This window comes from Lepidochelys olivacea (genome assembly GCF_965140295.1).
Source record: "Lepidochelys olivacea isolate rLepOli2 genome assembly, chromosome: 16".
Lineage (NCBI taxonomy): Eukaryota > Metazoa > Chordata > Testudines > Cheloniidae > Lepidochelys > Lepidochelys olivacea.
The window spans coordinates 9,019,146-9,032,544 of NC_140426.1; the positions used below are offsets into that span (position 1 = coordinate 9,019,146).

Below are 13,399 nucleotides of genomic sequence, written 5' to 3' on the forward strand. Positions count from 1 at the left end.
TCCTTGTCTCTATTTCTGACTCATTGTGTGACCTTGGGCAAATCACTTAACCTGTCTGTGCCTCAATTGCTCCATCTAAAAAATAGGATACGATATCTCCTTGTCTAGGGGGCTGTGACTCTTTACCCCTTAATGTGGTGAAGCAGTTCAGCACATTTTATCGAAGGATCCCAGAGAAGCACAGGATATGGTTCTATTGAACACTCCCATCTGATTTTTGTTTTCAGCTGTTCCCTTTGGGTGGCACATTTGAAACACATGAAACAAGCAGCCTGATAAGTTTCCTTCCTGGCTGAGCCATTTCTACTTTGGACTCAGTGGAAGCAGACCCAGCTGTAGACTATTGAGGGGTGATCACTTAGTATTCCATACCAGTTCTGCTTTTGCTGAGCCCGCCCCCCCATGGAAATGACAAGGTGAGAAGGAGAATATATCCCTTTTCTCCCCTTTTCCTGGCTTTGTTTGAGCTGCTCCTGGAAGGCACGGGGGTTGCTCTGGGGGTTTTAGAAAGACTGTTAGGGGATTTACCACCACACACCAAAATCAGAGGGGGAAATCCTGCAGCAGTATTCAGGCAGGTGCAGAGCTAGGAGTCATCTTCATTTCCAGCCTGCTCCTTTCTTTACCTCCTGTTTCTGGAAGCACAGATGCCCTTCTCTCTGATGATCTATGTCATGGTGTCTATCCCTGCCTATGGGCACCGTCTGCATCTCCCAGACCCAAAGAATAAAGAGCCTCTTGCTACCAGAAAAGGCAAGGGCCCCATCAAAACACACCCAGTGCTTTGGCAATTCAGGAACCTCTGCTTCCTGCAATACCAAGTTCACATTAAAAAGGTGGAAGAAGCAACTGAGTAAACTGCTGCAGTTTTGGGACAGGAATTGCACGAACCTGCCCCTGAAAACGCAGTTATTCATTTCAGGACAAAATGTTTACAGATTTCAGGTGTCTCCAGTTTTGAGTGCTCTACTTAAGACACCTTAGGCCATGCTTACACTGGGAGCACTTCACTGGTATAGTTACATCCACAAAGTGCTCCCAGTATTTAGCTTATACGTACAAAGCTGTGCTTTGTACAAGTTTAGTAAAACCACCCCCAGGAGTAAAACTGGCTCTACCGGTAAAAGTGCAGCTCTGCCAAGACAACTGCACCTACACTAGGGACTTCTGCCAGCAAAGCTGTGTCAGTCAGGATCAGACCTCTTCTCACCCTTGACTATTCTCGCTATGCCAGCAGAAGTCTGTAAGGTACAACTGGCCTAGGGACCAATTTTCAGAGGTGCATTTTAGGGAATTAAGGAGTCCTCTGCACCACAGAAAATCAAGCAGAAGACATCTCAGTGTGGAAACCCCAAAATTGCAGCACCCCAAATTGGGAAAAACTGAAAATCTGCCTGTATCTTTCAACACTTGAGTTCAACCTGGGATTTCACTCAAACAAGCAACGGGCCAGAGGACTCAGGTTTGAACAATTCTTTCTTGAATCAAAAGCTTTGGAACTCTGTGTACCCAACACAGACAAGAAGAGCATATTGTTGGCTGTTGAGTTAAATTCCAACAGGTGCATCATCTTTCTGGTCTTCTTAAGTTTCATCAGACAAATTCACAAACAAACGTATCCCTTACTTTGTTACCAAGACATATCTAAATTCTACAGAAATGTTTTCATTATCATGGTGGAAAACGTGGACCCAATCATGCTCTTAGCAACCCTGGGATAAATCTGGAGTGTGCCCTTTTAACACAATTGTAGACACACACATAGGAAAGAATTTGTCCCTATAATGCCAAGTCCTGGTCTACACACCCAGTTGCATCAGTTTCACTCAATCACTTGACCTTTAATGAAACTGGTGCAATTTCTGTGCAAGCCCTACCCAACCAATGCTCTACAGCAGTGGTTTTCAACCTTTTTTCACTTGTGGATCCCTAAAAAATTTCAAATGGAGGCGAAGACGCCTTTGGAAATCTTAGACATAGTCTGTGGACCTCTGGTTGAAAACCACTCCTCTAGAGCTACTTATTTTGGATAGAGCAACCCTGTTGTGTAAACACCTACTACATTAAGAAGATGCCAGTTTCTCTTGTGCAGGGTAAAAAGGGAACTGTGAAATTTGTAGGTCTCTAAGGTGCCACAAGTACTTCTGTTCTTTCTGCTACTCTGAAACCTGTCAAGATTCATGGGGAGTTTCTTAAGGGAAAGGGAGAAAGCCAGACACACAAAGAGCTGCTTGCCTTTAATGCCCTCTCCTCTCCCAGTGAATTCTTGGTGAGATCAGATGGCCAGATAAGTTCAAACTGAGATGTTTAGGAGAGGATACAAGAAAAAGAAAATGGGATTCTCCTGAGTCTGTTGTTGGCTTATGTTTGTTTCACATCATAACTCAGTGACAGAATGGCAGCAGTCACAGGGACAGGTACCTGCTCATTCTTCATCCCTGAAAGAGCATAGAGGTAGTGTGAAGAGATGGAACAGGGGGACAAAGATGACTAATAGAGAGGGGCCCATTCCGCATTCTAACACTCCTGAACTTTGCGGTGGGGAAGCGAGAGGAGGTTTCAAGTGGGAGTCAGAGTTCAGAATGTTGCAAAGGGCCCTTACCTTGGACCATAAGCCCTGACTCTGCATCACCCCACAAGTGAGTCACAATTTGCATGTTATTGGTTACACCCCGCTCTAGTGAGCAACCTGTACTGGAGATCAACAGCTCCCGGAAAAGTGGAGGTGGTAGGTCTGGGTTTTTGTGTTTTTAAATTAATTTAGTTCTATACTGTACAAATCAAACCATTCACTCAGCACTGCCGGTTACAGTTCAGAGGCCCATGATAAGCTTCTAATTTGATGCATAACCTGATAAGTGGCCAAAGCACAAGCTATGCAAAGGTGTAAAGAGAATAAACACACAGGGCAGTGACTATCTTTTTGTTCTGGGTTTGTACAGCACCTAAGCACAATGAGGTCCTGGTTGGTAACTAGGGCTCAGATGCTACCATGAAACAAATATATAATAATAGCAATACACAGAGAACCTCACCATCTGCCAAAGACAAACAGAAGCATCAACGCAATATTGCCACTCCTTCGCTTTGGCTGCACAATGGAGCAAACCTCCCAGCCCCCAATGGGTTGCAGGCTCTAAGAAATCAATTAATTTTTGGGGCAAGGGAGGGGAATATTGTTTCCTGAGGCAGCTGATGTATGTGTAAATTCAAATCAATGCGCTTTGATATTTCTGACTTCATAAAATTGGAGTGCCCTCAGAAAAAGAGACTTCTTCATACAACAGGGGAACTCAAGGGGCTGAATCTGCTATCCCCTCTCATAGTTTGTCACTGGTGTTACTTTGTTGATTTCTATTGTTAGGAAGATCAGAATCAGGCCCAATGAGCTAATTCAGCTGTTAAATTTATAGTATTTATTCCCCTATTTACAGAGCCTGAAGTGTCCTTGTCCAATACTTGTAAAAGAATTAATTGTTTCACATTAGTGGATTTACAATTCTGTGGATTAGGGGATTCCTTTCAGGTATTCCCAGCAGGAGGGCTGCTAACTCTGGGACTTTCACACCACCATTGTGGAGAATGTGACAAATGCAGGTGAAAATCTTATTCAACACCCCTCTGGTCCTGAAATGGTGTGTGGATTTTTTTGAGCAATTCTATATCTTTCTTCAGAAAAAGCTATTAATATATTTCACCCACTCTTTAAAAAGAAAAAAAAAATTGTGGGGGAGGGAGAAGGCTGGAGGGGATTTTGCAAAGGTTCAATCTTCTCAGGCTTTGACAAAAGGATAGGGGAACCGTCCTGAAGGGCAGAAAAGAATTTTCTGATTTTAATAGGTGGTAGCTTTTGTTTAGCTCTTAGCACCCCGCTGCTGGACACCATCAGCTAAAAGAACAGCTAATACTAGCAAAAACAACGAGGAGTCCTTGTGGCACCTTAGAGACGAACAAATTTATTTGGGCATAAGCTTTCGTGGGCTAGAACCCACTTCATCAAATGCATGCCACGAAAGCTTATGCCCAAATAAATTTGTTAGTCTCTAAAGGTGCCACAAAAACCCCTCCTTGTTTTTGCTGATACAGACTAACACGGCTACCACTCTGTAATCTGTCACCGTGCAAAGCTAATGAAGTGAGCTGTAGCTCACGAAAGCTCATGCTCAAATAAATTGGTTAGTCTCTAAGGTGCCACAAGTACTCCTTTTCTTTTTGCGAATACAGACTAACACGGCTGTTACTCTGAAAGATAATTCTAAAATATTTTTGAATTGGAGAGACTTTTATTAGCCAGAGACATTAACACATCTGTACTGGGTTAAAAATTAATGGATTTTCCCACTCTCACCCACACAGAAACACACCACCAGACTTTGCTTTTACAAGGAATGTTGGTAATTTTCCATCCTAAGACACTTTATTATATGCAGCAGGCATGAGATAGGATTGATTTTTCTTCTAGAAAAATCAAAACCCAGCTCCGTACAGAAAAGAATTCTGAGCATCTAGTGTCCTAGGAAAGCCCTGCTGTGAAATCATAAACATTAACATTTATGATTTGAAAAAATAATGATCCTGAAGGCACCAAGATTCTCCAGTTACTGTTTGTTTCTTTTAGCTGCTTTATACCAGACGTCTTTCCCTTATTGACTTCAACGGAAACTGCTCCTTACTTTTGAAAATCTGTCCACTTATTTGAGCACCTAAATACAGATTTAGGAGCCCAAAGGGAAAATCTTGGCCTGGGCCATTTTGTGGTGCTCACAGGGAAAGCAACAGCACCCAGTATTGCTCAGAACTTGGATCTGGGCCCTACTCGCTTTATGATTAAATAACAGAGCACCTTTGTCTGAAAAGCGAAGCGAATGCCATGTACCTGGAGACTTGTCAGAAAGCATCACAAGAGACATGATGGCGGAAGGCACTTGACTGGGGTGGTCGCCCGTTCCTCATAAATGCCCTCAGCAGCCAATGAAATATACATTCCTGTGCTCTTTTGATTATGCTCAGCGTGGCCCATTAACAGTCCCTTGGCCGGAGTGGAGGACCTGGCTGTCAGGCGGCATGCTGGGTGGTTTCCTCCCTTCCCCCCGAGAAGTGGCTGGTTGTCCGGGGGCCCGGCTGCCCAGTCCGCTACCTCGTTTAACGCCCTTCAGCCTGGCGGGGGCAATGCAGCCCCCGAGCGCGCGCGCGGGCATTTGCAGCGCGGTGGAGGGTTCGATACGAGCCTAGGGCAAGGCGGAGGGAAATCCGGGGTAAGGTTTTGAATGTCTCGTGGAAACACATGCAGCAAATTCCCTTCACCTGAGGAAGTTTTGTTTTGTTTTGTTTTTAAACTGCCCCAAATTGTCTTTCCCGGTGCAGAGTTCCTTCTGCTGGAGTCGCAGCCGCAGCCCCCCCTCCCCCACAGACTTCCTCGCCACTTGCACCCCCCGGTTTCTCGGGGGCAGAGGGCGGCCGGGCCCCCCCGGCACCCGGGCGAGGCTTGGGCGGGAAGCGGAGGCGGGCGGGGGCACGTCCAGCCCCGGGGGCACGGGCGGGGGAGGCCGCGGCTGCGGGCCCCGCTGGAGAGCGGAGCCGGGGCGGGCGGGCAGGCGGGCGGGGCTCCGGGAACGGCAGCCCGGCCGCGGTAAGACGGGCGGGGCAAAAGGGGCACAGACACGGGCTGAATCGCCGGGTCAGGTGAAAGGGGCTGGATTCCGCTCCCCGCGGCCGCTGCTCGGACCCGCCTCTGGGTCCCGGCGCCCGAGCGCGCCGCGGCCGCCCGTGTGCCCGGAGCTGTACGGAACCAGCACGCCTGGGAGCCGCCATGACGCTACGCGGTACCGGGGGGGGAGGGAAGGGGAGGATAGGGTATGGGTGCCGCCATGATGTTCGGCGCATGCGTGGTGGCTCACGGAGGTGCTCCATTGAGAAGAATCTGGGGAGGGGGAGGAGCCGAGGCGTGAGGCGCCGCCGAAGGGGCGGGGCTAGGCTCCGGGGCGCCGCTCCCTCCCTCCGGCCATGGCCACTGTGGATACCGAGGTGAGTGAGAGCGGCAGCGTCCATCTACCCCGGGCGGGGGAGAAGGCGGGGAGGGGGGTTAAGTGGTATCACCCAGGGCCAAACAGGCTCTGTGGGAGGAGAGGAGGGGCCCTGTCCCCCGCCCGCCCCATGGTTCAGTCCAACTTCGCGCTGAGGGGAAGAATGTGGGAGCTGCTGCCATTGTGGGGGGGGGCACGGGACTCCGTATAACTCACACCCCTCCCCGGCGAGCGAGTGGTATGGGCCATGCAGGTGCCGGGGCCCCTGATGGGCAGCCGCCAGGCAGGTTCCGGGGCCCACGTGGCCGTGAGCCGGGCAGAGGTGGCACTGAGCCCGGCAGCGTCCGGGGCCCGCGCTGGCCGTGGGGGGGGGGGTGAGCGCCGCGGGGGCCGTGTGGCTCCCTCAGGGTCCCGGGCCCGAGGCTCCTCTGGGCCGCTCAGGGGGCAGGGCCCCGTGCGGGGTGTTATGAGCCATTCAGTGCCCCGGGCCCCCGGGGCGGGGATGAGCCGGGCAGGGGGCGGGGCGCGCGAGGGGCCGGTCCCCCTCCGAGCCGGCCTGGGGGTCCGCGGGGCTCGGCGGCCCCATGGGGATCAGGGGCCCCATGAGCATCATTGGCCCCATGGGGATCAGGGGCCCCATGGGGCCGTTACTGGCCCCATGGGGGTCTCTGGGTGCCGGGGTCACTGGCCCCGGAGACCCGTTTGCCAGGTGGTCCCCCCCCCCGAAAGCCGAGGTGCAAAGCCTTCCACGGGGGACAAGCCATGCGCGGCTCCTGGGGGTGGGGCGTGAACCATGGAAGCTGGGGAGGGCTGTAAGTGGAGGGATGGGGGGAGCCTCCGCCTTTTAGGGTGACTGTGTGTCCCTGACCCCTGTGCTGAGCCCTGTCCCACCTTGGCCAGCTTTGTAAGAAGCGGCTCGTCGCCCTGGTTTTCGTAAAACCCGCGGGCGCCGCGCTGAAGGGTGCTGAACCGGTGACTTTGACAGCGGGCTGCTTAATCACATGTGGGCCTCAAGCACCATCCCCCCCACACCCATCACCTACTGACACGGGGGGGGGGGGGCAGCTTCTGAGGGCCCTGTCCTGGCAAGAGGAATGAGTCCTGGGGATGCATTAACCCCAGAGATCACTAGGGAGCTGCATGGTGTGGGCCCCAGTGGGTAGTTATGAAAGGAAGATTGATTGTCTGTTTCTTATTCACTGTTGGGATTTTAAGCACTCGCTAGAGGGGGAGATGATTCCCCCACTCCAGTGGTGACAGCTGATAGGCACTTACCCTCCTCATATGCACACATTCAGGGCTTCTCTCAAGACCAGCTCCCTCTCCCCCCAAAATAACCTTGTGACTAATGTATCAGTTTCACCGCAGTCCCAAGTAACTCGGAGGGTACTGTGTCAATACTCTTTTGCTCTGCCCTCCCCTGCACATTGAAATCAATATAAAATTTTCTTCTTCTTCCAACTTAACCAATGAGTACAACATAACCCCCCGCACATGCACAACCAATTAATCAAGGGGGTGGTGTTTCATTACCATCCACTCACCTCAGTTATAGGATGTGTGGAGATTTTGGAGGGATGCATTTAGAATCAATACAACCCTCTTAAACAAGTGAAGTTGGAGGTGGTGAAAAGGAAATACATTTTTATTAAACAGGCTCATTCCAGATTACAGTGAGGAAAATGAGCCTTCAAAAAGAGCAGAAGTTGGCATCTTGAGCTGGAGTGGGGGTGATGGGACTGTGGGGAGTTGGGTCGGCAAATTTTCCATTGGGGAAAACTACTTTTTGGGCCTAGGAACTTTTAAGGGTTCCATGAAAATGAAGGAGATTCCAGGCTGCTCTTTGGTTGCTGAGTGTGTATCAACTGGCATCCTTTTCCTTTTCCTTTGCCTGCTTGGCAGTAGTTTAGATGAGGAGGGCTCCTGGTTACTACAGAGAATTCTTTCCCCGGTGTCTGGCTGCAGGGTCTTGCCCAGATGCTCAGGGCCTAACGGATCACCATATTTGGGGTCGGGAAGGAATTTTCCCCTGGGTTAAGATTGGCAGAGATCCTGTTTTTTAAATTTTTTCCTTCCTCTGCAGGGTGGGGCATGGGTCACTTGCCGGTTTAAACTAGTGTAAATGGTGGATTCTCTGTAACTTGAAGTCTTTAAATCATGATTTGAGGACTGTCAGTAACTCAGCTAGAGGGTATGGATCTATTACAGGAGTGGGTGGGTGAGGTTCTGTGACCTGCAATGTGCAGGAGGTGGGACTAGATGTTCACGATGGTCCCTTCTGGCCTTAAAGTCTGAGTTGGTGCAGCAGCCTCGACAGTCAAGGTTATGTTGATCAGAAAAAGGTGATGCTGAAGGACCGGAGAGCCCCCTAGGTCATAAATGGGGTTGGAGGTTGTGACACACTTTGGAAGATGAAATGTACTGGGACTTTGTCAGAGATAGTGAATTCAGAACATAAAGGTTCCATCCATGAAGATTTTGTTTTGACTCAACACTCACGTTCAGTAGTTTGAAATGCACCGAGTCTGAAATGCTAGGGAATTTATCAAATTCGGATCCAAAATCCCTGAAGGAAGTGGTGTTTGCCAGCTACCCTCACCACATGATGGCAATTAGTCATCAGATTCATAGCTCTAAATATCCCCAAAGATTACACAGATTCATAACTCTAAATGTCCCAGTAAAGAAATACAGGCATCACATTGAGCGAAGATGCCTTTTGCTTGCTTTGCTACCAAATGCAAGACTAAGACTTTCTCCCAAGCTTTCTTTTTGAACATAGTTTCAGAATATACAAGTTGCACTGAAGTAAGGAATAAACAGTTGCAGCAGTGAACAAGAGGACATGCACAGGAGAACAGACAGGATAATAATACTATTGTATATTTTATATATCAACTGGATACAAATAGCTGCTGCACAGTTAATGATCAGTATCCTCCCACAGCCTGGCTGCACCTGACGTTACAGGTATGCAGTAGTATATGCTATAACATTTCACAGCTTTCTGGTTTAATCCTATATTCAAAATACTGCAGTGTGGCAGAAGGAATTTCAGCCCCATGTGGGATGACGTTTGTGGCAGCGTTACACAGATGGTAACATTAGCAGTTCTTTGTAAAATAGTTCGAAGGTGGAACGCTCAATCTAAACGCTTGTCAGGTGAGATCTTGAATTTCTTACTCAGGGAAAGCCTTCTTAACTTCAATAGGCATTTTGCTCAAGTAAGGACCATATACATCATATTCAGTCACAATTGCAGTCTAGAGGCCTGATCCTGCTGCTCTTATTCATGTGAGTAATAACCGTAGGGCTTTTAAAGGGGATCAGGTATTAATCTTGCTGTGTGATTTAAGAGTTAGTATCCAGGCAATTCCATATTTTAATACACCAAATTCTGCCTTCAGCTACAGTGGTTGATTGATGTGGCACTGCATGGTTGTAACCAAGGGCTCTTTCCCCATGAACTCTTTATATATAGTTTAGTCTTGCAAATAAAAATGTACATATACTGTGGGAAAAATCTCCAAGGATCTTGGCTGAGGGGTTATTTCATATACAATTATCTGGAGAAACTATTGAGTATTATTCCTCTGAAGGCATTGGCTTAATATCTACAGACACATCAGTGGGACATGGAGGGTGGAGGGGAAACGATGAGTTATTTAGATCACTCTCATAGTTTAGTCTTTCCTCCCCCTTTGTCCCTCCCAGCTCCAAGAAGTTTAGGGACCAGATTCTCCCCTGATTTATACCATATGTAACCCCACTGACATCAATGGGGATGGAGTGCATATAAATCAGGGCAGAATATTGGAAACTGATGTAGATTTTTAGACTAGAGGCTAGCAGTTTGGTTTGTAAAGGCTAGCCCGTAGGAGGAGTAGCCCTTACATCCTGCAACTGGAATGGTAAAGCCAGGACTGTCAGATCCTTCTCCGTCATCCCATGATCAGTTTGTATTGCCAGATAATAACAATAACACTTAGCTCTTATATAGCGCTTGTCCTTAGTAGATCTCCCAGCACTTTACACGGGAGGTAAGCACCTTAGCGAAGAAACTGAGTGGGATTGGGGAATTGTGTTGTGGCCAAGAGACGTGGTTTGTTCTTTCCTGTGTGAGCTTTGTGCTCAGAAAACAGGACATGTCTGATCTACCCTACGTAAAGAATAAGCATTTGTAATCTACACCAAACACGTGAGCAGTGTCCACACCAGACTTTACAAACATGTTAAGTACCTCAAGTTAAATGGCAATCCGTTAACTCTAGGGAAAAATGTCTAGAGTAATGAAGCCTGTGCTGAGGCTGGGGGCAGAAATCAGTATTTAGCACCAACCTAAGCACTGAAAGGCAGGCTTGTTCTGCAGTGACTTATACCTTGTGGCAAGCCATACAGGTTGGGATTCATAGATTCTGAGGCTGGACGGGACCATTGTGATCATCTAGTGTGACCTACTGTATAACACAGGCCAGAGAATGTCTCCAAAATAATTCAGAGAACAGATCTTCTAGAAAAACAACCAATCTTGATTTAAAAATTGTCGGTGATGGAGAATCCACCACAACCCTTGGGAAATTGTTCCAATGGTTAATTACCCTCACTGTTAAAAATTTACACCTTACTTCCAGTCTGAATTTGTCTAGCTTCATCTTCCAGCCATTGGATTGTATTATACCTTTCTCGACTAGACTGAAGAGCTCATTATTAAATATTTGTTCCCTGTGTAGGTACTTATCGACTGTAATCAAGTCACCCCTTAATCTTCTGTTTGTTAAGCTAAATAGATTGAGCTCCTTGAGTCTGTCACCTCAAGGCAGGGTTTCCAATCCTTTAATCATTCTTGTGGCTCTTCTCTGAACCCTCTTTAATTTATCAACATTCTTCTTGAATTGTGGGCACTAGAACTGGATGCGGAATTTTAGCAGGGGTCGCCCCAGTGCCATGTACAAAGGTAAAATAACCTCTCCACTCCTACCTGAGATTTCCCTGTTTACGCATTCCAGGATCACATTAGCTTTTTGGCCACAACAGCACAGTGGGAGGTCATGTGCAGCTGATTATCCACCACACCACAACCCCCAAATCTTTTTCAGAGTCACCACTCCCTAGGATAGAATCCCCCATCCTGTAAGTATGGCCTACCTTCTTTGTTCCTTGATGGATACATTTACATTTAGCCATATTTAAACGCATATTGTTTTCTTGCACCCAGTTTACCAAGCACTCTAGATCACTCGGAATCAATGACCTGTCCTCTCCATTATTTACCACTCATCCAATTTTTGTACCATCTGCAAAGTTGATCAGTGATGATTTTATGTTTTCTTCCAGATCATTAATAAAAATGATAAATAGTGTAGGGCCAAGAACTGATCCCTGCAGGAACCCATTGGAAACACACACACTCAATAATGACTCCCTGTTTACAGCTGCATTTTGAGACCTATCTGTAGAACCGTATCTGTGCCCCTGTAGTGTCTGGAGTGTAGACATACCCTCAGTTTTTATACGTAGAGTAGTTCATCTATATGGTAGCTAATGGTTGAGAGTCTAGTTAATTAACTGTGCTGCAAGTATGATACAGACAGGACCCACACAGGAGATACCTGCCTTCTTTACTGCTCCTGCAGATGATTTTTGTTCATTACAGGTTTTAATATAAGGTTAGTTTGATTCTTTAGGTCTTAGACCTTAGAGTCAACAGCATGCTGAAGATTAAAGCTTGGGGACCTGACTCACTTCTTGCTCTCACCAATTTTACCCCAGCGCAGCTGCAGGTTCATTGAGTTTGGTGGAGATACTCTGGATTTGTGCCAGCATGAGTGAGAAGAACCTCAAGCCCTGGGTCTTTTGGAAATGTGCCCTTTCTAAACTGATAACTTGGGATAAAGCTCCCCCACAGTACATGGGGCCCAGGCAAAGCCCCAAAGGGGTGCATTTTATCTGTGATGAATAAGAAGTGGGGTATGTCCGTCCCCCCCCCGACATCTGTGTCAGGGTTGTGTCAGTTTGCTAATCAAGGCATGTCTTCCCAAGGTCTGTTGATGAACAAAGCTGCTGGCCCATCTGTTGTGTGATACAGTCACCAACAGGTTCTGCAGTTTTCACCTTGGAGGAGTAGCCCTTAAGTAAGCTTGAAATCAAGTAGATTCCAAACAATGATGCAGTTTCTCCTGGGTCTAGAGAAATTTCTGTGAAAATTGGTGTCTGGTTTCTGTGCTTTCAATAAACCAGCTCTAGTTAGAAATGATTTTTTCTTCTTTTATCTGTTCATCAGTAAGATCTTTTTTCTGGAGATGCTTTTATCTTTACAGATGATGGATGACAAGCCAACCCCATAGGGCCAGATTCTCAAGTGCTCAGCATCCACCATTGGGACCAGACTGTCCGAGGAACTCGATACCCATGGCTCCTGTTGTGACATCCTGGCTAGCTTTTCAACAGAGCACCAACATGCTGAGCACATTTGAAAACGTGGCTCAGTGATAAGACTCTGCTGGGCTTTGAGCCTTGCTCTTAACCCCTGAGCCAGCAAGAGTTGGGTGTGCTCTCTCATCAGCCCCTGGAAATACTTTGTGTTGTGGATTAAGGGACAGCATTTACTGGCTCCAGTAGGGTTTCTGTTCCCTGGCTCCTGGCTGGAAGGACAATACTGTAATAGGCTATTGAGTGTAGGGATGCAGGAAGAGCTCTGGGCAGAATGAGAAACCACTCCACCTAAGTGACTTCCTCAGAGTTTCCCACTTTCAGTTTTGCAGGTGACGTCGTTCTTTAAGTCCTGCCCTGCTCTGCCTCCTCTTCTCAGTTACTCCTGATGGCTGATTTCCTCTCAGGATCCCTGGCTCATAAGTGAGGAGAGTTCTCTGCTGTGCTTGCCTGGGCCCATTACTTTTAACACATAAGCTGCTTCAGGTAAGTTAAAATAAGAAAACCTCTTGCATTTTAAATTCCTCTCTCTCTTTTTCACATGAGTGATCCAGAAGGCCATGACTTGATGGGCAAAAAAAAAAATGTTTTCTTCAATTGTGTTAACTCAGTAGAGTTAGCTTAACAGTAAGCCAGTGTGAGCTCCTCTACACAGGAAAAAATGGGTGTGTTTGCAGCCACGTTAGCCCCGCTCCAGGCTAAAATGTGGCCAGTTAATCCAGCTTCAGAGGTTTTAGTCTTCACTAGGGGAAAAAAAGGTGTTCTGTCTTTTTGTTTGTTTGTTTACCACATGTTAGCTAACGTGGTAAATAAACCTAATGTGGACAAAGCAGTTGGTAGTTTTCGCACATGTTAGCATGTCACGGTAAACTCTGTGGGGATGCCTTGGGTTTGCTTATCCGCTAACACGCATGAAAACTACCAACTGCCTTGTCTATGTTAGGTGC

General features: G+C 47.5%; 1 protein-coding gene across 3 annotated transcripts in view; it reads left to right on the forward strand.

Moving 5' to 3' along the window:
• The first annotated feature begins 5,106 nt into the window (after positions 1-5,106).
• EHMT1 (euchromatic histone lysine methyltransferase 1) overlaps positions 5,107-13,399 on the forward strand; it is a 168,455-nt gene continuing 160,162 nt past the window's right edge. Inside the window, exons 1-2 of one of the 3 annotated variants that reach the window (XM_084649797.1) lie at positions 5,107-5,255; positions 12,777-12,938. The gene's annotated coding sequence lies outside the window, so the exon portion shown is untranslated. Of the gene's footprint in view, positions 5,256-5,934; positions 6,025-12,350; positions 12,939-13,399 lie in introns of those variants that run through there. The other 2 variants (XM_084649795.1, XM_084649796.1) reach the window with 2 other exon arrangements.